This window comes from Mastomys coucha, unplaced genomic scaffold (assembly GCF_008632895.1).
Source record: "Mastomys coucha isolate ucsf_1 unplaced genomic scaffold, UCSF_Mcou_1 pScaffold5, whole genome shotgun sequence".
In the NCBI taxonomy this organism is placed as follows: Eukaryota; Metazoa; Chordata; class Mammalia; order Rodentia; family Muridae; genus Mastomys; species Mastomys coucha.
In genome coordinates this window covers 77,574,978-77,597,558 of record NW_022196911.1, presented here as the reverse complement: position 1 = coordinate 77,597,558, position 22,581 = coordinate 77,574,978, and the positions used below count along the sequence as shown (strand labels likewise).

Sequence of the window (22,581 nt, the reverse complement as noted above, 5' to 3'; positions counted from 1 at the left end):
CAGATCACCCATATGGCTTAGAAGCTGTTTGAGTTGGATTCCAGAAAATTCTATGTTCCCAAATCTGCTATTCTTCATCCTCTTATTCTTTTTAATATCATGACCCTGAAATTTGGGTTAAAGATTGGGGGGGTGGTATTTCCTTTTATCTTTGAATTAATGTCTTTGAACTAATAAGTATATGTCATCAATCATAGCTAATTCATTTGGAAAATTACTATGTGTGTTTAATGCTTTGGGAGAGATGTGGAGTTCTAGTTGCTTCCCCTCAAAGGGCTCTAGGCAAAATCAATTACTCCCTCCTTGGCATCCCCTTCACATTTATCATCCAGATCTTCCCAGACTGCATTCTGGTTGGGTTTTCTAAGTGTCTGTCCCTTCCAAGGCAGGAGCTGCATCCTAATTCTCACAACCTTCCCTTTCCACCTGTGTCTCACCCATAAATGTTTGTACACCTAAACATTGAATTGTGCTCCTTATGGGAAAAGGAAGGCAGTGTGCTCAAAGTTTATTTGCAGAGCCTGTGAGCCTTTCAGAAGACTTTTCCTCGATGAAGTTAATTGAGCTGATGCTTCATTTGTCTCCTCTCCTCAGCTGTTTTCCAAGGCTACAGGATGAGGTCAAAGGTCGATCATAATTGTCCAATATACATTAAAAAACAAAAAATAAAAAGCTAGTGTTTGCTGACTAAGCATTCAAATATAGAAGCCTATGGGGGCCATTATTATTCTAACCACCACAGCCTGGTGTGCATAGGACATTAGAGTCATTTTCTTCTACATTCTTTAACCTTTTGTGGCTTCGACAAAGCATATGAGAAAACTCAAAGAAGGACAGATCTATTTTGATTCATGAATTCAGAGACTTCATCCTGAAGGCAACTGTGTTCATTGTTTTGGGCCTAAGGTGAGACAGAACATTATGTTGAACAGGAGAACCTGTTTACCTCATGGTGGCCTGGAAATATGAAGGGACTCAAAAGAAGTGAAGCATGAAACACATACACCCTAACGTGCCCCACCTCCTAATAGCACATTCAAGATGAATTCATAATTCAGTCATCTACTAATAATATCACTATCCAGAGACTATGATTTTAACACATGAACCTTTTAGGGGGACAGGTATCTACGTGATAATACCTCTCTTCTCATTGCCCCTCTTCCTCCTTTTTACACTCAGAATTTCTTTGTCAATGTCTTTGCAATATTCTCTTTAACAGAATCAAGCCCATACTTAAAGAACAAGAAAGGGAAGTTCATAGCTGGGGAATGAATGTGCTCAACAGGACATGAGATGTGTTTACCCATTGTATTATTTTTCCTAGGGAAACATAAATATTTATTCACCCAGATGTGGCATAGATGACAGACACAACAAAAGATTCCTTCCAAATCTAACTTACTGAACAAGTCTGTTTACTGGGGTTATTTCTAGAGGTATAGATAAGGAGTTACAGGACCATGGATGATTCAAGAACAGAAGTATCACTAAAAGTTCACTCTAGCCTGAGTGATAACCCCTGAAAGCTCCATTCCTTGAGCTCCCTGCATGGTTTTCAGGTAGTTCAACTTGTCAGCAAGCCTCTTCTACCATCAGCTATTTGTTGATTGTATAATCTTGGGGAGCAGCTTTATGAAGTTCCTAAGCTTGGTGAACTTTCTGAGCCTTGTGAGTTGCATTTACTCCCTGAGTCATAAAAAGACTCTCTTCTTCATTTTTCAATTTAGAGAAAAATATTTGTATAACATAGTGCTATAGGGCTCTGGCCAAGCCTTCAGGCTTTAGTGCTGGAGAAACCATTCTGTCCTTGTGAGCTGTGATCTCATTCCATAGCTACACAAGGCAGGGCAAATCCTTCAGCTCAGCAAGCACCTGTGTGCCACTCATATCCTATGTGCTGCTTTCTGCATTGAGCTTACAGATCAAACACACTTGTGTGTCTAACTTTTGCTTTACATCCTTTCAGGCAGTCTTCTTTCCTCAACTCCCAGGGATCGCCTCGTTCTTGAACACGTCATCCTCACTCCCTCTCTACCCTTTCTTGCTGCTGCTATCATCATGGCTCTCCTAGCAGGGGAAAACCTTCAAGATCACTCAGGCGTGGGTTCTCTTTAATGTTGGGTTTTCTGTAAGCAGTGCCCAAGGTATATTCCTCAGATTTATCAAGAAACCATGTTAGGAAAAAAAAATTAAAAAATAGGAAAGTGTGAGTGGCCAGGACAGATAATCTAGCTAAGGGAGCAATTCAGGACAAAAGTCCGGCTCAGCTTGAGAGACAGGAGAGTGGGAAGTACCCAGTTCAGAAAGTGGCTGGGCTTCCCCTGCTGGAAAACAGAGGTGGACTTGGTCCCCAGATCTTAGGGATCTCTCTCTCTGGGGAATGGCAGAATAGATGCCATTGCCTAGCGGGCCATTGGAAGCAACAGAACAAAATCCACAAGGGCTGAAAAGGGGGCAAAGAGAAATGACAATAAGTAACAGGAGCAAGCTGAAGTGGAACATCAACAGTGCCAGCTAAGGCTAGTCTCTGTGTTCCACAAGTCTGCTCATTCCTTTGCCTCAGTTCACCCATCTGAAGAATGGGTTTGTTCCTACATTGTGATGAAATGTAGGACTGATAAGCAGCAAGAACACATTAAGTGTTAGTTGCTTGCTTTGGAAGAGACTTGTCTTTTAGATGCGCATGCATATATCAGACACATATTCCACACCACGTCTGCCATACTATCTTGTCTGATATGATATTGTGGCAGTTTGTAAACCTGTTCTGTTCTCTCCGCCTCATGCCCTCTTTGCATATGCTTCTTCTCTCCCCATTTCCTTCTTGCCTAAATCATGCTTACCATCCTTAAGTCTTCTTTCAGATGTCACTTCCTCAAGCATATTTCCTTTGATCTTCCAGGTTTGCCTGTCTCAACATCATGGTAGCAACTTCCTTGTAAATGATGAACTACCACAGGATTTGATTGTCTCTTTGTCTTTTTGAGTACTTAGTTATTATTTATTTTCAAAAACTGGTTTTGAAACAAACAGAAAAAAAATCTCATCTGCATTAGAGTAGATTGGCATTTTGACTTTTAGATCTCTGGAGTCTACAGACATGGTCAGTGAAGGCCTGATGGAGGCAGGCATTAGTGGGCACCAGTGGTAAGCCTACCAGTTGTCAAGCAGAATTGGATGCTTCTAGTGTGTCCATTCAGTAGGTGCCCAAACACCAATCCAAATGGCTAGTTAATGGGCTGCTAGGTTAAAGGGTGATGCAGGGGATGGGAAGATGTCTCAGCAGGTAAGAGCACTTGCTGCTCTTCTAGAGGACCCGAGTTGGGTGCAAACACCCATGTCAGGTGGCTTACATCATTCTGTAGCTCCACAATTAGGGCACCTGACACTTTTAGCCTATGTGGGCACCTACATTCATGAGCACATCTGCATATGCAGACACACATACACCTACCCATAATTATAGATAATATAAATAAAATCTTTTTTAAAAGAGTAATGGAAGGAGATTTCTAGGCTTCTGATGGATCTTTCAGGTAGGTTGATATTTCTTCACTAAACATCAAGTAAAAGGGTTGGACATGGTGACCTGCCATGCTCTCTTAGCACCTGGTAGTCCATCATGGATCCTCTGAGGAAGCAGATGGGAGAAGGCTATCAGGGAATACAATACAGAGGATGTAGGCAGCACCTGCCATCAGTAGTTATACCATAAGAAATGAGATGTATCAGAGCCCTGGGAAGCTAAAGCAAAGCCTGAGCTGATTTGCCAAAAGGCCTTGGCTTGACCTCAGGAACTAAACTAGAGCAAACTGGAGTGAGTGCTCATCAGCAGAGCCTGGCTGCTTGCTCTCAGGACAGCAAGTAACCTGTCTGGCTCTTCGTTGTCCCCACTACTGGTATAAGTGTCTTTGATGCTCCATGTGTATATAACCTGCAGCCAGCTAACATGCTACACCACTGGGTTGCAGTAAAATATTTAATCCATGTAAAGTTCTCAGAATGATGACCAACAAATTAACAACCAGGGCAGCACTGTGACAGTGAGTATTCTATCACTGATGTGGGTGTATATCAGAATGGGGAAGACATTCAGGATAGACACATGGCCATATCTTCTGGGTCTCTGGTCCTGTACTCTGGTGTTTAGCATGCTACTCCACAAATTCTCTATGCTGGCATAGCTATAGAGCATGGCTGGCTTCTCTCAGAATCCCAGGTCTCTAAGCTACTTAATCTGCAAAGCTCACATTCTCATTCATATAAAAGAGGATTAAGCCTCACCTGGGAAGATTGCTTTGGGGAGTAACTCCAATCTGTAGAACGTCTGTTTAGATAGGACTGGTGTGAAACCCAGTGACCTATCCCCTGGCAGCATCTGGGTACTTTAGGGAACAGCAAGCATTCGGAGTCCTTCCTAGAGTGGTGTTGCAGATCTCAGGAAGACTTGACATTGTGGACAACAAATCTGTGGAACCCATAAGCCTGAAACTTGGCAGAGATGAATCAAAATAGGCCTGGAAGGACTGAGGGAAATGTATGGAGGCCAGATCCTTGGTGCATTACAGCCAACTTTCCAAGAAAATATGCATCAAAGAAGCAGTCGTGCTGAGGGGCTCTGTGGGGAAAGAAATCAGAAGGTAATCATTTCTGTGGCTAGATGTCTTTGGGGAGTCATGCTTACTTCTGTAAGGTGCAGGTTCCTCCTGCACCGAGATCTTCTCGTTGGAGATTTTGTGAGATGCTTGATGAGCCAATGTTCAGAGCCTCCACTGTCACATGCCAGGTGTTGTTCCAGGCAATTATAATACAGTAATGGAAGACAAAAGTTATCTGTCCTCATGGGGCTCACAGTCCCAAGGGGAAGACATGATAAGCCATAAACAGTAAATTAGAAAGCAGTACTGTGTGTTAGGGTGAAAATGTACTAGAAAAGAAAGAAAAAAGATCACATCAAGGTAGGGTCTTTGAAAATTTGTAAATGTTGGAAACAAGGGGATCAGATCATTCTACAGGATTGTCAGAACATTCATATCAGGAAGTCAAGAAGAGGAGAGAGATGTGAGAGCTAACACATAAGGATCATATGCAGGCACACATATACATGGATGTATATGCACGCTCCATTCTTACTCATCTTTCAAATCTTAGCACAGAAATCATCTACAGTGTTCTTGCTTATGTCTTCACAATCCTTTTGTTTATCTCATGGCAAGATGGTGATGCTCTCACCATTTGACACCAGGTTTTATTCTTCCCCTGTCACTTATGCCTAATAAAGTTCTTTATATAGTATGCATACACTTATTTAATCATGGGAAGAATCCTCAGAAGAGGCCCATCCTGTGCTATGGGCCTCTAATAATAGAAACCAGTAGGCTAAACTTTGCTGAGTGTCTGTAGAGATTCTTGGGATGTTACACTGACTCTCAGAACATCTTGCAAATGAGAACACACTGGACCCTTTCCTGCCCTGCTAGACCAGTTTGATGAAGCATCCATGAGTTGCACAGCTTGGCTGCCTCTGATGGACCTTCAGGGCAATTGAGAGAAGCACATTTTTTTCCTTATGAGAAGAGAAAGCTTAAGTTGTAGCACCCATATCATCCTAGATTCCTGAGAGGCTGAGGTATATGGTTCACAAGTTCAAGGATAGCCTGAGTAAGTTAGTGAGCTGCTCTCTGAAAGAGAAAAGAGAACTAAGGATAGGGCAGAGGTACTGTCAATCAAATGTGACATCCTTGACTTGATTCCTAGTGCTACCAATGAGAGAGAGGGGGGAAGAGGGAGCAGGAAGAAGGGAATAGGAGCAGAGGAGTTAGAAGAGGAGGAGTTGAGAAGACAGAAGAGGGGAAGAAGGAAAGGATGACAGCTGCAGGTGTCCATGGGCTGACAAGGCCAGTGTCCACTGTGCAAGGACCACACATTTTCAGTGTTTCTGATCTCAACCAGGAAGGAGTGAGGTTTTGTGAAAGGAAACCAGATGTGCATGTGTTCTGAGTGTGTGTGTGTGTGTGTGTGTGTGTGTGTGTGTGTGTGTTTGTCTTCCTGTCTGTCTGTCTGTCTGTCTGGTTGTCTGAGTGCCCTTACCATCCACAACCAGAATAGGGAAGAAAAGAGAGAGACCGCCTTTATAACTGAAGTCCCAGGGAGCATCATCATTTGACAATAAGGATGAGGCTCAGATCTGGACCCCAGTGAGACAGGACTACCCATGGTGAAAGGAGTCCCTCATACATTATAGGGTGATATTTAGCATCCTTCCTGGCTTACACTTCACTAGATGCCAATTGCATGCATGAATCCCAGACATAATCATTCAAAATATCTCAGAGGGGCAAAAGCATTCCAAGCTGAGGGCTCTGAAGTCCTGCCCTGACTCCTCAGTCCAGAAGTAGAGGCTACTGGCCAGGGAACACATACCCAGCTTCCTCTTCCCAATGTCTCATGAGAAGTTGGCAGCCTAGGTAGACACAGGGATCCTGGAATGGCTCTCCACAGACAGGAATTACATTTTATTGGTGGGACCTGGCTCTGTCCATGTACTTTTGCTGCTGATGCAGAGTCTTGTCTAAAGCCCAAAGGCAGTGGGGAATGGAGCCATGTGGCTGGTTGCAGTGACACCTAACTGAACCCTTCTCTGGGTGATTTTGGCAGTTGGAATTCATGTTGATTTATTATTCCATTTTTAAAGTCAGTGAAATTTAAAACTCATCCAGAGACTCTGCTCACCAAGATGTAATTAGGAGAAAATGATAGAGGTAGTAAATATGTAATAATTTTTTCCTTAATGCCTTCTGTTGGTATTCTCCATCCATCTGCACAACCCAGGAAGCTTGTTCTCTGAACTTACTGGTCACAGTAGACCAATTCCCATTTTGCACTTACATGGTGTGTGTGAACAGACTGTCACACACAAGCTCATGTTTGGGAAGTTTACTGAACTAGGAATACAAGCATATGTGTGTCCACACACTCATAGCTCCTATTGTGGGAGCAACTCATTGATTGGCCAATGGTTCATACACATACTGTTTAATCAAGTGCCATCCTTACTCCCTACCAAAATCCGTCCCAAAAGAGGTTTTGCATTCATATATCTATCTCTATCTCTTTCTCTACCTCTATATCATCTGTATCTATGTCATCTATATCTATACCTATATCTAATCTATATCATCTATCTCTGTATCATCTATATAATCTACATCTTCTGTATCTGTGCTTATGTCTATATCTGTATAGGTATATATGCAAATAAACATATCCTCATGTGATTTTCAAAGTTATAACCATGTACAAACACACACACACACATGGAATTGAATGACTTTCCTGAAGTCACAGAATCATTAAAGTAATGAAACCCACATTCGACCCCAGACTTGGCTGCTTTTTACTTCTGTATACAGTCTCTCCTCAAAGCATATTTTCCAAAAGATGCCATCCTGAGCTGGAGCTGGGAAGGTGCCTACGAATTCATCAGGTCACCATGACAAAAACTAGATCATGCACAGGACCCTGAAAAGGGAAGTACAGTTCTCTGGGTGCTTTAGGAGTCCCCAGGGAAGAGAAGGAGGCAGAGCCCAGTTCACACAGTCTCAGCCAAGAGCCCCCAGGGTACAGGACTCAGGGCTGACTTGACTCAATTCCTCTCCCCTAGCAGCTGAGCAAACTGTCTTTTGTTGAGCTGTCTCCTTCAGACAGAACAGAAGTCACAAGGTGACCCTCAGGTCCATTAAGAAACCAGGCAACACTGATGTCCCCCCAGTAGCTGTCTCCAACCTCCTTGCCCAGGAAACAGACCCAGTTAATTGCAGGGTGATCGCCATGTTCTTGCAGAGCATTTAACGTAGCGTGTAATTGCAGGGTAAACACATACAGGGCTATTTCCAGCTTCCAGCCCAAGGCTGGGCTGGGCTGGTAATGATGGCAGAGGAGGGGCCTGCAGCGTTTCAGAAACTGGGTCCAAACTGGGTCAGCCTCAAGCACCCCTCTTCTGGTTTCTGACTGACCAGATATTTTAGGCTTATAACAGGCCATCTGTATTCCCCAATGTTCTAATCTATCATGTCTTCTTTTGGGGTACCACAGACTTTGAAAACGGAATTGTAAAGATGTCCAGACTTGGAATCAAATAGGCCTATTTTGTTATTGTTGTTGTTGCTGTTGTTGTTTAAACAAGATTCTGTTACTTTGTGGCCATGAGACCTTTGCTAATTTGCTGCACCTCGATGAGCCTCAGATTTCTCATCCATACAGTGGGGGCAAAAACATGCCATAAAGTCTGAGAGTAAATGAGATAGTGCATGGAAATGCTGAGCAAGGTACCTGGCGTACACGTATATAGCAGGTGCTCAATGTCAGCAAGCTCTTCTTGCTGCCCTCTCACTAATCTTCCATTCTGTTCTTGCTCTTGCTTAAAGCTTCACATCTATTAAGTAATAAAACCCATATTTGATTCTAGGTCTGTCTGATGCTGACTACTACATACACTCTACTTTAAGGAACTTCTGTCTATGCCTTGTGAAATTGTGCAGGAAAGATGAAATCAAAACACTTTGAAGCTCAGTAGACCTGAATCAAGTCATAGGCACATTAGTTGCTTGCTATTTCCCCCATTAAAAGTATGGAATTCAGTTCTCTCAATTGCTGGGTAAGTACATCTATCTGCTCATCTACCAGGTTATCTTGAAGGTCAAGTGGGATGGTCACCCACTGATGGGTCTTGGTATGTTGTCGCCAGATAAGGATGTTTTCTTTCTCAGGTGTAACTATGGCATAGGTTGCCTTCCCAGCAATGAGCCTTGGGACTTTGCTGGTAATAGGTTGGCTAGAATGACTTAAGGCCACATATGTACTAGGAAAAGAGGAAAGCATGGTTGGCCAGAGGGAGGAACTGAGCAAGATGCCATTTCAGTAGATATTCAGCTGTTTGTATGGGGATGGTTGGGTACAAAATGAATCTTCAGGGCTCCATACCCCCTACAGTTGGATTGCTCAGCCACCCAGTGGGACGGTTCTCAGGAGGAGACAGACTGTGGGCATTTCTCTACAGCTGAGAGTGAGCACTATGGTCTAAATAAATGAGGCTTTCCCTCACCCAAAGGATCTTGGAGGCACCCCCAAGACCTTCTGTCACAAGAGCCTCATACTCTCTCATGGCCAGGGCCATGTTTTGCTGGGCCAGCCTCCTGCTCCTTCCTAGTCTGGCGCTTCGTTCTGACTCCCTACACAATTTTGTCTTGTTCTAGTCTCTCCCAGACACAAGAATATTTACAGACATGGATCCCAGCCAAGTGGCAGGGGTGAAGACCCACTGGCTAGCTCTGTTTTCTCTTCTTGGCTCAAGTGGATCCCCATGGGTCTCCATGGATCCTTGGGCTCTTATGTTCTGAAACATGAAGCTGTGCCTTGGGTGTATCTTGCACCTGTGTGTCTGTGGACCCGACTTCTGACTCTTTCTCCAGTGTCCTTATGTTCCCCAGCTCATTTGGTTTCATTATCTTGATTTTCATATTCTCCAACTTGGCTGGAATCCCACACTCCTTGGCATTTCTCTTTGAGAATCTTTGATGTTCAGACAGACTAGAGCTCACTCAGAATCCCAGGCATACTGAGCATCTTGTACAGTTACCATGGCTCTATCTTGTAGGCAAAGAAGAAGAGGACTGAACAGAGAGAAAGCATGCTGGTTACCTGGACCACAGTGTCTCCTGGATGTGGTTAAGACAGAGATCCTCAAGTTCCTCAAGGTGGAGGATGTATAAGGTAACTTGGAGGCCTCTAAGTAGAATACAAGAAGGATCCTGGCTCTTGGAGGTCAAGGTTGGCACCTTATTAATTTCATAGTCTAGTATAAGAATGATAGCCTCTTTGACCTCCAGCTTTCCCATTGGCCATAATGGCACACCCTGGCTCTACAGAGTAGCTCAGGGGTTCGAAGGAACTGGAGAAGCTCCCACAGGAGAGTTGATTTTGTGTCTTTTCCCAGTACACAAGGCCTTTCTGCCCCCTCTTACCCAGAGAAGACAGAGGAGAACCTATCCTAGTACTAAAGTAGGCTTTGTGGAAGAGGACCTGGATAGGATGCTAAGGTTAATGAAGGCCACCCTGGCTGTGGTGGAACTTGTCTGGACAGAGATGGTAGGCATATGGTTCCCACTGGTCTCATTCACTATCCACCTTTTTCTATCCTGCTCATGGTAATGAATGGGGCAGTCCCTGGGAGAGACCAAAGTGCCAGCATTGTCTGCTTGAAACTGTCACCAAGGTGGTTGTTGTCCTCCCTCTTCATGGGGAACATAGGACTTATTGGAACTCCAACCAGCCTTGTCACACATAAATACATCAGCCCCTTCTGTTAGTCCTAGGCCCAGGGCGGCAGTGGTCCAGGTGGCATCTGCACAGAGCTGGCCTAGTGTGATGGTAAGATTCACCCTCGGTCTGGCACACTCCTGGGTAGACTGGCAAAGTAAGACTATGATAGGACCTGCCCAGTTGATCCCATGCCTTACTATGTTGTAGCTTGCTGTGAATCTGGAGCATTGGGCAGGCACAAGCCTGGGAACATTATATGTAAGTGACCAGCATTTGGAGGCATCTTGAACCTCATTTTAAAATTTTGTTTATTTACTTGAGAAAGCCCAGGCTGGCCTCACACTCACTACATTGCTGATATTGTCTTTAAATGCTTGATTCTTCTGCTTTGGCTTTTTAGTGTAAGGATTACAGACATCATGGCTTCCTCTCACTTCAAAGTTGGAGACACAAGTACAGAGTCAGAGCAGAACTTCCCAGGTGTGTCACAGACAGCAAAAGCTAACTGGGTCTTGATTCAGGCACTCTGGCCTTTGATTCCTTGTAGAACTTGGTTTTACATCACAGAATCAGCCCCTGTCATCCTTTAGGTCTCTGCATGGTTGTGGCTGGTTCTCAAAGGATCTCTTCCAGGTCTCCATGTCCATCTCCTACTCTGGTTGCTCACTCATCCTGCTGGGACTTCTCTAGTCTCCCTGTGCCTCTCACCATTCATAAAACTCTTCCTTTAAAAAGCTACTGCTCACTGTCATGGTGCAGTTGCATCAGGACACTCCACACAAGTGCATGCTGTATGCTGGTCAGACTTCTAATTCATGCTCATGACCTTCTTCTTTCTCTCCATCCCATGATATCTCTTCATCCTCCTTGACCTGTGACTTTCAACCTGTTGATTGTGACCCCCAAGGGTGTTGGATGACTCTTTCACTGGGGCTGCCTAAGACCATCAGAAAACACAGACATGACTCATAATAGTAGCAAAGTTACAGTTATGAAGTAGCAACTAAAATAATTTTATGGTTGGGAGTCACCACAACATGAGACACTGTATTATAGGGTCATAGCATTAGTAAGGTTGAGAACCACTGCCTTAGATAGTTTCTGTTCTCCTTTCATGCCCTATGCATACACATGATTCATATATCTCTACAAAATCTAGGAACCACATGTGGACAAAAACGTGTTTGACTTTCTTAAATGGGCTTAATTTGGTTAAGCTGGCTATCTCCAATTGCATACATTTTCCTACAAACAACTTAACTTTTTCTTTATGGATGAAAAGCCTTCTTACCCATCTTCTCTATTCATTTCTCTGTAGTGGGATACCTAGATTGGTTATATAACTTGGCTATTGTGAATAGTGCTACAGTAAAATCTGATGTCCCAAGTGTCTCTGTGCTCATGTTAATTTGGGATCCTAGTAAATATCCAGGAGCAATATAGCCAGGTCATATAATAGATCTATTTTTAGGTTTTAAGAAATCTCTATACTGACTTCTATAATGGCCAGACCTAATTTATGTCCCCACCAACAATGGGTAAGGGAGCCCTTTGTCCTTCTGGCTAGTGTTTGTTACTGTTTTGTTAATAACTGTTGTTCTAACTGGGGAGAGAGATGGGACCTCAGTGTACTTTTGGTTTGCTTTTCTCTGAAGAGTAGTGAGGTTGCCCTTTCTTCATGTTTGTTGCTCATTTGTACTCATCATTTGAGACTTGTGTGCTCATTTCATGATCCCATTGACTGATGGGATTGTTTGGGTCACTTTGGTACTTCGTTTTTTGAGTTCTTTGTATAGTCTTGATATTAATCTTTTGTCACATATTCAGCTAGTGAAGAGCCCTCCCATTCAGTCAACAGTTTCATTTGATGTTCACAGTCACCCTTCATGGTGATCTCTTTAGCAACCCTATCTCTCTTGTATACTTACATCTTCAAAAAGAGACTGATTTTTCTGGATGGTTCATGGTGAAGACAAAGGAATATGGTTAAGAGGTGTAGTTTCCTGATCATACTAAACTCCACAGAGTTTTGTGACTTCCATCTTTATCTACTAACCAGCTAGATATTGGTACTCATAGGAAAAAATCCTCTGAGATCCTTGAATGCACTGAAGTTGAAGCCCAGGCAAACAATGCCTCCAGTAGCTGGATCCAGAGCTGCACAGGAGAACATGGCCAAGGCCTGGGTAGTTGTGGCATCCTCAACTGTCAAATCCAAAGGTTTGGACTGGGGTGGGTTTGAGTCTCAACCACAAAAATGCATATACTTGCCTGTCCTACCCCAAGAGGAGACAGGTGCAAAGCTGCTTTTCCATAATGCCAGAATGATAGACTTGGGTTCTCATGTCACACACAAGAAGTGAGCTGGCAAGGCCAGGACAATCCATGAGCCATCCAGGCAATGGCTCACACTTGGCTGCTAGAGCCAAGAAAATACACTGACTCTGAATCCCCTTTCGAAGTCTACTCACCAAAACAGAGAAGTCCCATATGACACAGACCTTCTCTTTTTCTGGGTTAGTGTCATGGGGTCCTGCTGCATAAGACCAGCAAACACAGGTATTGTCAAGGAACACCAGAGCCCTCCTCAAGTACAGATGCTGGGCAAGAGGAGAAAGACACTAAAAAGATATAGATTGTAGAGAAATAAGAGAGGACTTCAAAGGTCCTCTAGTCTAGATGATCTAGTCTAGATGATCATCTAGACTAAAGCTATGAGTCTTTCAAAGAGAGAAATCATATTCTGAAATGCCTGTATAAGGTGAGCAGTCTGTAGGGATTTACTCGAACAACAAATGAGTGAATACACAGTCTAGACAAAGTTTGTACCAAACTTATGCTTCTTCACACTGGACACTTGAATTCCTTTCCCTTTTCTGAGATTGTTATGCAGCCATTTCCTTCTTCCTGGAGAAAGGCTCATTATGAATGAGGAAGTAAAGGAAACTCACAAGTCTCGGGAAGTTCCTGAAATTTACAAGATTCATAAAGCCCTGAGTCAGAGTTATATAAACCACAACAATTATTAGGGACAAGCCATTCTCTGACCTTCTCAACTGCCTGAAAATTGTGTAGAGAGAGAGCTTTCATGAACTGCCCATCCATGCTGGGGTGGTTTTACCTATGCTGTTGTGAGCTTACAATGATGCAGTATCCTTTGAGTCATTCCTGCTCCTATCAGTAACTTCTTAACCATAGTCCTGTAAGAAACCTCAGTAAACTCATTAGTTCACTAAGCTATCTTTGGATAGAATTGTTTCTTTGTTCTGTCATTGGTGATCTCACAGAAGTGAACAGATATCTCACATATCCATAAGAAAAGTCATATAGCAGAGCTTCAAATTCCATTATTGTGGGACAGAAACACTATAATCTTACCACACTCCATCAGTAGAGCAATTGAGACAATGCAGGGAGGTGCAGTGAGAGTCTCTTGAAGAACAGCAAAGTCTGTCCAGACATGGGCAGGGCCCACTTTTAACATCCAGCCCTCCAGCCCTATTTGGGGGCAGCACCCTGATTCCATCATATGTATCTCATGCTTTTTAGTGACCACTCTGTGTTAACTGGTTTAGGCAAAGTAGTCCATAGGAAATGTCCCTGATGGCCTTAATAACTCTCCTCTCTCCTTGAAGTGTGGATCATCTCTTTGGGTTAAGTGTGCTTCACACCACCGTTTTCTGGGTGGGGAATGGAGACAGTGAGCCCAAACACAGCTGTGTGTCATTTATATCAGAAATACCAGAGGCCAGCTGCTGGGGCTGTGATGACATTCCAACAAGCCTTGTTGACATTCCAGAGGCATCACTACCACGAGGTTAAATTATAAGTTGATGATGACAAGCAGACACACAGGAAAATGTCAAAATTAGCATGGCGAAGCACTGCATCCTCCTCTATGCTCACTCTGCATAGCCACACTCTTCCCTCCCTGACTACTCTTGCCCCCAGGACCACCTCAGTTTACAATTGGGGCTTTAAGGGCACACAAGAGCAAGTGTGTCCTGGAGTCTTCCAGTTTCAGTCAATTATTAGTTTTCTCCTTGGCCACCTGATGCTAAGAAAACTACATTCTGGTGAATCCATGACCTTGAACTTATCATTGTTCCTCCATGTTCATCTACCTAGGCACTGAAGATGACACATTCCTCTCAGAAAAGCTGCAGAGCAAATGAATGCACAAGTGTACTTTGTCACACCCACGACTCAATAATGTCCCTGCCTCTGCTCTGTCCTTGATCCCACACTGGAGTGCTACAGCCAAAAGAAGGGCTGAGAGAGTGGAGCAGAGTTGAGAGGCAAAGCAAATGAGCCTCTGTCAGGAGTCCAGTGTGCCGTAAACTAAGAGATTTCAAAGGTGGATATGAGGCCTGGCAGGAGGGCTACCAGGGCATGGGGACACAGAGCTGTAATTTCAAATATACAGTAAAATTTGTGATGGAGAACTATGGAAACACAACATAGGCATTTTACATACAGATACTTTTGACTGAAGGAGACCATTTTTATTATACAATTTCAAAGTACTTTTACATAAACTGTGTTGCTCAGTTCCCTCAATGGTTGCTTGAGAAAGAGAGTCAGGCCCACTCATGGTTGATCCAAGAAGTTTTGTCTCTCTTAGTGAAGCACAGCACAGGGGCTAAGTCTGAGGCATGGCAGAAGGATTGAGGAGATTTCAGGCAGAGGAAACCTTCAGGTGGGTAGAGATTTGGGGGCACAGTGTAGATTCGGAGGAACCCATCACCTTGATTGACCTTAAAGGAAAGGTTGAATCCCAGGGACTGAAGTCTAGGCTGTGAAGCTGGGAGAGCTAACCAGGAGTACTAAAGAATACATTCATTCAACAGTCTGAAAGAAATGCTAGAGGAGATGCAGAGAAGGAAGAGTCGACAGTAAGGAGACAGATCATGACAGGGTGTGATGTAGGGCTGATCTGAGAAATAGGGAATATAGAAGATAGGATGATTGACAGCACCAGAGTGGGGGATGAGTTCAGGATGTCTAGCTGAGTCAGACATTAGTAAGCTGGCCTGGAACTCTCTTTACTATTTATGACTTTGCTTCTGTTGGGAGCCTGAGTTATTACAGCCAGAAAATTGATGTACCAAATTGGTTTTCAGGTTCCTGGCCCTTGGAGACCTGTCTGCACACATGCTCTCCTCTTCTTGGCCCTCACTTCCTTAGCCAACTTTGAATTTCCTTAGATGAGAGTGGTGAAGAATCAAAGGCCAGTCCAGGACAGGGTTGGAAAAGAGGAGTAATCAGAAGAAAGGGAAAAGACTGGACCACATGCACTAGAGAGGCACCCGGAAGAGTATCGCTCCTTTCCTATAGCCACCCAAGCCAATGGTGAACAGCTTTCAAGCATTCATCCCTGCATCCATTCATGCCACAGATACTGAGTGGCATCTGCCTGTGTGCCGAGGACAGTGACAAATGGAGCAGAAGCAAATGCCTCCCTGGTGTGGCTTATGTTCTAGAGGGGACAGTTAAACAAGGCTCAGAATAAGCAAATTAGACAACAACTCTTTCAAGTGAGGAGATTATCTGTGGAGGATATGGAAGCCAGAGGGGTCCACAAAGAACTGTGAGCTTGCACAGGGCAAGGACAGGGTTCATGAGGGGAAGTCAGCAAGCTTGGAGGACTTGGGCACAAAAAGTGATCGGTAAAGAGGAAGCTTCCCATAAAATGAGAACAGAAGCAGAAAAGTGAAGCCTCCTTAAAGAGAAGGATGGAGGAAGGCGTTGCCTGTGGACCTCCCTCAGTCTCCTCAGGGCAGGTTTATGGATAGCTAGACAGGTGTCAATCACTTTCCAAGAGGCACTCAGTGCAAATCAGCTTCTAGGAAAAGGGAAACTGGCTTACTTACGTTTTCTGCACATCTCTCAAACCCCACCGCCTAAGGGTCACACACACCAATACTGCTGGACACTGGGCGGAAGGGAGCTTCCCCAGGGAAAATGTACATGCATGGGGGGGGGTGGGCAGGATTGCTGCACAAACAAAGGCAGCGAGGTAGTCAGCATGTGCACACACATGGATGCATGAATGGATACACACACACACACACACACACATGTAAGCAAGCGTGCTGCCGAGAAATGCACACCAGAATATGGGGATGAGAGGTCTTTAAATCTGCCCTTCTTTTTTATTGCAAGCCACAACCGTGAGCCTCAGGAACATACAAGGACACAAAGGACAAGGAAAGCCCAGACCGTGACTTCAGATTTCTGATTCTCAGCTGAGGATACCCACTTTCCAGGCTTCCCAGAGCAGGAAGACACCCTAACGAGAAAGGAGATCAATAAAGTACTTCATGGAATCAGCCCACTTCTCAACTGGAAAAAAAACTGAAGCCAGGAGTTGATAGATAGAATTGTGTTTTTGATCCTGAGAGAATGGGAACAGCACAGAAGGCAGAAAGTCAGAATTGACTCTGCCCTGGATGATACACAGAGTCTTCCAGGTCTCAAACAAATATTTAGAACTATCCCCAAGCAATGGGACAAGGTATGTGTAAGCACCATGCAGCCACATGGACCCTGGTTGTGGCGTGCTCTCTGCTGGAACTGCCTAGAGGAACACAGCAAATGCGCTTAGCCAAGGAAGGGCTGTGTGTAATCTAGGCCAAATCCTATTTGCTTTAATAAGCCTGCATGTAAACACGGCTGTGGCTCCCCGCCCTGCAGCAGCTGGGTAGGATAACTGAGAGGGTCCAGGCCATTGCTCTGTGTCTATATGATCAGGAGGTCTTGTGACTCAAAGTCAAATACACCCCAGCATAGAGGGAGAGCCCAGTGCTCCTTTTTTGTGTGTGGATGTTGTAATTGAAAATTAGAGCAATCATGTCTGAGGCTTATATCCCTGCCCTGCTTGGCATCGAGGAAGGAGACATGCCCAAGACTGAGGTGCTTCCCTGTTGAGCACAGCTGTTTTGGTCTAGATTGAGACACTAGCTGGATGGAAACATTTGAAGAGGGTGGGGGGCACTCATGAAACTGACAAGAAAGGTACAAGGTAAACTCCGAATTCTCACCAAGTCTGGTAGCGTTATATAAACAGGGAACAATTGCTAGAGAGAGGAACATCCTTGAGTGGGGACAGGCATTGCCTGTAAGTTGCACAAGGCCCCTTGAGTTGCAGCTCTCACGAATCCTAATGCTGTGGTGGGAATTTTTGGGGAGCTCAGCTATTACCCGTAACTGCCCAGAAGCCACAGTAACTCATATTCCTATAAGTAACCGCTCAGCCTTGAATAAACTCACTGGTACAGCAAAGCAGACTTGGATAGAATGGTTGCTTCGGTATGTTACTGTCCTCTGTCTCGGGGTTACAGAACTAGGCTCCCTAGGGAACATAGTCTTTCTACCACCACAAATGCCATGACTTGGCCATCCTGCCAGGCTTCTTTAGCACCACTGTTTTACCTTCTCCCTCCACCTCGGACTCCACCGGAAACTTGCCCCCAGCTGTGTATGAAGAGATAATGGGGAGTATAGCCCCTGAGTGTATGTTATAAACTGAACGAGGAGGAGGGAAACACCTGTGGGGGCTCTACACTCTGAAAGAGAAGTTTCTTGTTCATAATGACAAACCTCGATCAGTGGTGCCCAGAGCTTCTGTGATCTCCAAGCTTACAGTCTCTACATAGGAGTGTCCAGCGTGGCACCCACAAAACAAAGCCCTCACCCCAAACACTTCTCTCATCTCCTAAAACCCATGCCTCCCTCCCCTCAAGCCAAGTCAGTAAGAGGCTCATGGGATGCCTCTGCTCAGCCCTCACACTAGCTTTGGTTTTTGTGTCTAGCTCCAGGCAAGAGCTGGTCTCCAGCAGGGCTGCATAAACCCCAATGGATTGTGTTGGCTGCTGTCTTGTGCCTCAGTTCCCTTGTGTGGTTCTTAGTATCTCTTCCAGACCCCATTACCTATCTATGCGTAGCTTCCAGGAATGAACCTCTGTGTTGTACTGTATTTTAATTGTGTCCGTGCTAGGATGGTCTCAGCCCCATCACCCAGCCTAGGGACTCCAGCCACCACATTTAGAGAACATGCAGATTTTAAGCACCCTCTTTGGGGTATGAGAGATCCCTTCTCCACAGGTGCTCATGTCCAGGACTGCCTGTGGAAATGCGGACATTGGATGCTTGCCCTGGGTCAGCTCACTGGATCCAGTTTTTCCTTCCCCAGTTGCAGTCCCTAATCTGCACAGGGAGAAAGGGAAGAGATGGGGGAAAGCTTGCTAACCTATTTTGTACCCTATTTTGTGTTTTTAACAAATGGTCATGTAGCTTTTCACATTGCTATGACAAAATACTGGGCAAAAGTAACCTAAGAGAGAAAAGGCTTATTTTGGCTCAGAGTGACATTATAGTTCATCATCATGAGGATGTCATGGAAGGAGAAGTGTGAGGCAGCTGGTCTCATTGCATCTACATTCAGGAAGCGGTGAGAGATGAGTTTTACTGCTACCCATTGTGCTGTCAGACCCTAGCCCAGGGGATTGTGCATCCCACATCCTTTTTAAAAAGCCTTCTCAGACCTACCCAGAGAGAGGTTTTATTCCTGGGTCATTCTGAACCCTGATAAGTTGACAAGATCAACCATCATAAGTCAAGACCCTCTTACTGTCCCTGGTGGGCCCAGGTCCCCACAGGTGTGATGCTACCTGAAGCTTGTGATGCTTAAACTCATTCTTTCTCAAAACTGATGCATTTCATGTTCTCTTCTTGAGAACCAGCTTCTGGCTAGAGTTAGACTTAAACCCATGCAGGGAAGGTGTGGAGGCTGAGCAGAGGTATGGGTGAGCCTCTTGTGGGCTTCTTCATGTAGATAATTGAAACTCACCATTATCAAGGTAAGGAAGAGGAACTCTCTGGACTTGACTACACTGACTTGGCTTGAGGGGAGGGAGGCATGGGTTTCAGGAAATGAGCGTGATTTGTTTTTTTTTTTTTTTGTGGGGTGAAGGAGGCTGGACAGTCTCTTGTGAAAGAAGACTCTCAGCCTGGAGATCACAGAAACTCTGGGCAGCACTGATTCATCTTTATGAACAAGAAACTCCTCTTTCAGAGTGTAGCATCCCCAGAAGCGCTGGCCCAGAGTGTTTCCATCCTCCCCACTGGATTTCTATCACACACGTCGGTAGATCCTCCTATCATCAAATGGGCATGGATCAATATTACAGGTCAAGGTTTTTGCTGGGATCTGTAGGGGATTCCAACACGGATAAGTCCTGCAGCTTTAAAGACATCTTCTGATGCAGTTAATAAATACAGCGTCTAATGCTGCTAACATCAGTGGGGATATTGTCTTGACATTTGTCAGTCTGTAGTTTCTAGTGTGAATATAATTTTCAATCTCATTCAGCATTTGAAGCTGTTCCTCTTTACCTGAAAGGATTAGATGGTGATGCTAGGACTCCACTCCTCTTCTCATAAGGTATGAGGCAGGGCAAGCAGCACCACTTGAGGTTCCAAATTTGAAAATTCCTGGAACTCTATGAGCTCCAGGCCCAGGGCTTATTATTACTTCCACTGTGTTTCTCTGTCTTGAATAAAAATGACTACTGAGGCTCACAGCTCCTATCCACACAAAAGCGGGCTAGCATGTCTCTCGCTTCTCCTTCTCCCAATTAAGCCACAGATCCAGATTGCTGGAAGCCCATCTCAAGGTCAAGGCTGAAGGCAGAAGTCTGAGTGCTACCTCTGTAGAATGGTGCTGTCAAAGCCCCTTACTATGATGAGATTGAGGGAGTCCCACCACACCTGGTTCTCTGTGTTTTGTGTCACTGTATGCATAGAGCTGTGTCCTGACTTAGTCAAGTCGTTTCAGAGAGTTCCTTTCAACTACCTTGGTCACCTGCTTCCTCCTCATCTGGATAATGGTTTCAATTATCCTCATGAAGAAGAGCACAGGAACTCACAAACTGCTGCTTGCAAGAGCTGGTATGTGAGTGTAGATCTGTGTGTGCATGCATTTGTGTGAGTATGCAAGTGCATGTGTGGCAAATATATCCCTTCAGGCTTTGCACTGCCCAGAGCTCTTCCCCAATGAAAAAGGGGCCAGACTTAGGACAGAGGTCTCTAGGCCCCTTAGTGCTTTTTCTGATTTGGACTAGGTGGGCCACTGTACCAACAACCTCACAAACAAAAGCAGAAGGCAGGCATGGCTCAGTGCCTCATGAAATCTTTTCAACTGACTCCCGTGTTTGCTGTGGATCCAGGCTGCTCCAGCTCCGTGTGTTGCTGGGCATCCTTTGAGAAGTATGCATATTGCACGGCATCCTGCAGGGAAGCAGAAATGAATGGCAGTAGAGTGAGGTGGGCCCAGGAGAAGTATCCCAGTCAGCAGGAGTGAGGCAGGACACCTGCATTGAGGCACCATGCTGGAGAGGGTTTCTGGCCCATGCCTTTAGCAAAGTTACCACCTGGGGTCAAGAAAAGAGCAGGCAGCTTGGAGTCCTTTGCCAGCATCCTCTCTGCATAAGAACTGGCCTTAAGGAACACCCACAAGGGCCAGAACAACTCTAACACAAGTTAGCCTTACTTCTCTCAGAGTCTGCTTTAGGTATCATTTAGGGTCGCCGGTCTCCCCAAAATAGTGGAGACTGCTGGGTCCTATGGGGCAATCTCTGGTTCTTGCTGTAATTCATTTGAAAGCATCATGCATTCACTAGCTCATTCATTTCTTTGGACAGCACACAGTGATGTTTGACTATTGTAGAAAATGAGGATTTAGTACTTGTTATCAATAGGGAAACACTAGCTCTAAGACATATGTACACTAGTCTGAAGCTCTCTCCAAACTGCAGGGCTAAACTTAAATTATAAAGCCCAGACTGTCAGACTTACTTTATGTCCCTTAGATCCACAGATTGTTTCTCAAGTGGCTGTACTCAGCATCACCCTGGAAGCGTTATATAAATAAATGCAGGTGTTTGAGAGCTGCATTCTAGAAGGAGACACTATTTTTAGTAGGGGGGACCCTGGGATCTGTATATTTAAAATCTTAACCCTACATCCTCTGCTTCCAACTGAGGCTGAAATCTGAGACTGTCCATGCCTCCCTTAGCCCAAGAAGGAGCTTGGCTCCTGTGGGGCAGCCTGGTTCCATGCTGTTGACTTAGCTCCATGCCTGAGTCCTCTTGCCAGATTTCATCCAGACAGGTTGTGCTGTGGATTTTATTGCTTGTTTTATGGCTGGAGTTTCCTGTCTTGCCATATGGTGAGTCCCTGTAAGGCAATGAAGGAGCAGAGCCACATGCAGGCAGATGGGCACTTCCTGGGCCAGAAGTGCAAAGCCACCTAGCTGACAAGTCTGCCTCCTCTCCAGTTGCTATCTGGAAGAGAGACTGAAGTTTTCTGGGCTAAATACAGAGGCAGACCATTAAAGCCATGTATCCTAGGCAAGGGAGATGGCTCAGTCAGAAAAGAGCTTGCATCAAAAGCACAAGGACCCAGGTTGGTTGGATCCCCAGAACCCACACAGAGAGGCAAGCATAGTGGTACAGGCTTACAAAACCATCACTGAGGAAAGGGAGATGCTCACTGTCTAGCCTAGCCTACTTAGCAAGCTCTAATCTCTGGAGAGACTCTAAAACATCCAAAGTGAATGGTACCTGACGATGATCCCTGGCCTCCATGAGTACTCTAATATGCATGTACGTGTGTGTGTGTGTGTGTGTGTGTGTGTGTGTGTGTGTGAGGTGTGGTGTGAGTGGTGTGAGTGGGAGAGCACTCACGCGCACACACACACACCACATAGCACATGCAGAATATGCATGCATCCTGGTGCCCTGCTTCAGCTTCCAGTGCTTTCCTTGGGGAGGATGACTTAATTGTAGCAACAGCAGTCTGCTTTGAACTCCCTCAGCTCTTACAGAGGCAGGAGCTGGGAAGCTAAAAACTGTGAACAGTGGATAGAGGTCTCCACTTGGATCCTGTTGGGAGAGACATGGGGGACAAAGGAGGGGCATCATTGTCCTTCCGGATGGTGAATGGGAAGGGAAGGTCACTGGGCTAATGTGGATCAGACTTTCCACAAAGACAAAGTCACTTAACTTTAAGGGCAGGAAATGCTACCCACGTCTGAGTATGATGATAAAGGGGAGCTTGAGTAAGTGGCACAAAGTGAGTTCCTACTATGCATCTGACACACAGTGGGTCCGTGAGAACATGGCTAATGGCAAGAGTCACAGGAGTCCTGGAATTATTAGCTGCAGGGGCTTCATTTCTACAACAGCAAAATGAGGA

General features: G+C 45.0%; 1 protein-coding gene and 1 long non-coding RNA gene across 3 annotated transcripts in view; one reads left to right on the top strand and one right to left on the bottom strand.

Annotated features, from left to right (window-relative positions):
• The window catches only part of Asic2 (acid sensing ion channel subunit 2), a 1,070,182-nt gene that overhangs the window by 139,382 nt on the left and 908,219 nt on the right, over nt 1-22,581 (top strand). The window lies entirely within an intron of this gene.
• LOC116079016 lies at nt 10,608-13,515 on the bottom strand. The gene is made up of 3 exons (XR_004113706.1): nt 13,445-13,515; nt 12,252-12,275; nt 10,608-11,260 (listed from the first exon to the last, which is right to left on the bottom strand). It is a non-coding gene; the product is annotated as an uncharacterized LOC116079016 (long non-coding RNA).